Source organism: Vitis riparia, chromosome 13, assembly GCF_004353265.1.
Source record: "Vitis riparia cultivar Riparia Gloire de Montpellier isolate 1030 chromosome 13, EGFV_Vit.rip_1.0, whole genome shotgun sequence".
Taxonomy (NCBI): Eukaryota; Viridiplantae; Streptophyta; class Magnoliopsida; order Vitales; family Vitaceae; genus Vitis; species Vitis riparia.
Window position 1 is genome coordinate 5,411,261 of NC_048443.1, and position 2,396 is coordinate 5,413,656.

At 41.2% G+C, this 2,396-nt stretch overlaps 1 pseudogene; it reads right to left on the bottom strand.

Moving 5' to 3' along the window:
- Nucleotides 1-215: 215 nt before the first annotated feature.
- LOC117928211 lies at nt 216-1,228 on the bottom strand (annotated as a pseudogene).
- Between the last annotated feature and the right edge of the window lie 1,168 nt (nt 1,229-2,396).

Consider the following 2,396-nt stretch of genomic DNA (forward strand, 5'->3'; position numbering starts at 1 on the left):
GATACGTAGGCTGAAAGATCTCCAACGCAAATGATCCCAAAACCTGCCCCCAAAGCCTATTAAATGGTTGCGTTATCAGTCAGAACAATTTTCTGCTTATTGAGCTTCTCCTTAAACCCTTTTGCAAATCAATTCTCTGATACTCTTCAAATGAGGATACCCGCATGTCATATAAGGCTCAACCCTGTACAGCATATTTATTGTTGTTTGTCGAGTTAGCCATGGTGTTCTTTCGGAGAGATTAAATTGGTGGCCATCCCTCTCAACTCTTCCTCTAGCAAATCATTGTCATACAACGCTTTCAGAACCAAGCCCACTTCTTTTATTGCCTCAGGATTTGATTTCCCACAAAAAGACTTGATAGCATGCAGCAGAATGGACTGCGAATGATCTTCCTGGGTGACTGCTGCCATGTAGGTTTTCTTTTTGGCCACCTCTTTAGCAAGCCCCTTCCCAATTCCCATAGATAGAACTTCAAATAGGCCGTCAATGATTTCTTGGGAAGTCCTTGATTTAGTCTCATTTTGGGCTTTCTTGAGTTCAGATTTCTCTTCATGTTTCGGGGACTTCTTCGTTGATTTTGCCTTATCTTCGTCCATAAACAGCATAACCATCTCAGCGGTAACAACACTCAGTTGTTCCTTGATTCGTTGCTGGGCTACCTCTAGAGATGTGTCTGTTTGCCATTGAGCTTTATCATCATTTTCGTCAACAGGTTCTGTTTCATTCTCATAAGCCTGGCTACCAGTTGGTGAATGATCCTCATCAGATACACTGGTGGTCTTCTTTGTTGATGCAACTTTTGAACCCCATCCTTGGAACTAACTAAAGAGCCCTTTTTTTTCACAGCCTCTTTTCTTTTTAGCTTCTTCTACTCCTCATCAACAGTCTCCCCTTCCTTGAGCCACTCCTTCTCAGCCCTTCTCATTGCCTTCTTGTCTTTTGATGTTTTCTTTTGCTCAGGAGGATTCTTGAGAATACATATTGTGAGGTTATCCCTCATACCGACATCTGAAACAAACCCACATGCAGCACATTTCAGGGTAATCTTCTGTGTCTTGGTAATGACTATTTTAGTTTCAGGTTTCCCGCAACCATAACATTGAACATATTTCTTGATAAAGTTTTCAAGAAGCCCAGCAAGCTTTGGAGTGTTATGGGCTCCATTAACATGGGAAGTTCCAATCCTTTCATTTCTATACATGCTGAGGTACGTTAAGCGCACCATGCATATGGGAGAATGGAGAAAGATGTGGACCTGACAGTTTCCACCTCACACGAATTGAATGAACCAACTGGCAATAGACCTAGTGAAAGCCTCCCAATAGGTTTATTTTAAGAGCTTCTTAAGGGCCCAAAGGATACTACCTGAACTTAGGACGCCACCTGGAGGGATTATCATGATAAAAAAAAATAAAAAATGTGACAGTTATACTGAACGAGTAAAAATTCTCAGGGTTTAAGGCTATGAAAGTGGGCCTGAGAAAGACAGCCATGCAAATAAGGATGGTGCCTATGGGCCTGAGATGTCACGGAGTCTATTCTGTAAGGCTAATGACTACAACTGCCATCTTCTTCAAGTGTTCCACATGGTAAATATGGCCATAAATTGAAATCGCCACCATTGAGAACTCATTACCGGCAATAATTTTCTAGTTGCCCCCATGAAGATTTCTCAGTCAAAACCTCAGCACAAACATCACCATATCAGCATTAATTTCAGAAGAATTATTCATATGAGCATTGCCGATGGAACTTTCACTTTCTGAATATTTAGTGGTTTCACAATCTTCTTCTAAAGATCAGCTTCTTGATGACGAATGTCCAGGATCCGGCTGATCAACTTTTAGAGGTTCAAAAAAGGTTTGAACTCCCGACATAATTTGTTCTGAAATGCCTGAAATAAATTACCCTTGACAAAACTCAAGCTATCAATAACCCTTTGTCTTGTAAGCTCTACAGCATGTGCAAGTGCCGGTATATCCACCTCATCAAACGGAGGAACCTCATATAGACTCCCTTGGGGAGGTTGCTGGAGGATCACATTCTTCAAGGAGCAACCTCTCAATAAGATCTGAAATGGGCAATGAAATTCCTTCACGACAGCAGAATCCTTTGTGTATGCTTATTAAATTTCTCAATGTCATTGAAGAAAGTGGATCATATGCATGCATGTGAACTCTTAAAATAAGGGATATCAATCCAGCAATGTCAAATCTCCTCATTTCAGACCACTTAGGTGCCACAAGAGAAGTTGGATCGTCTTCGTCATATACAAATGCGAGAAGAACATGCTTAAATTCCTCATATACTTTTGAGTAAGCATCAAGAGCACAAGGAGCAATCCTATGCCTATGCAGCTTTGCACGCTAGTTCAACTGTGCTAGCAAAGTGAG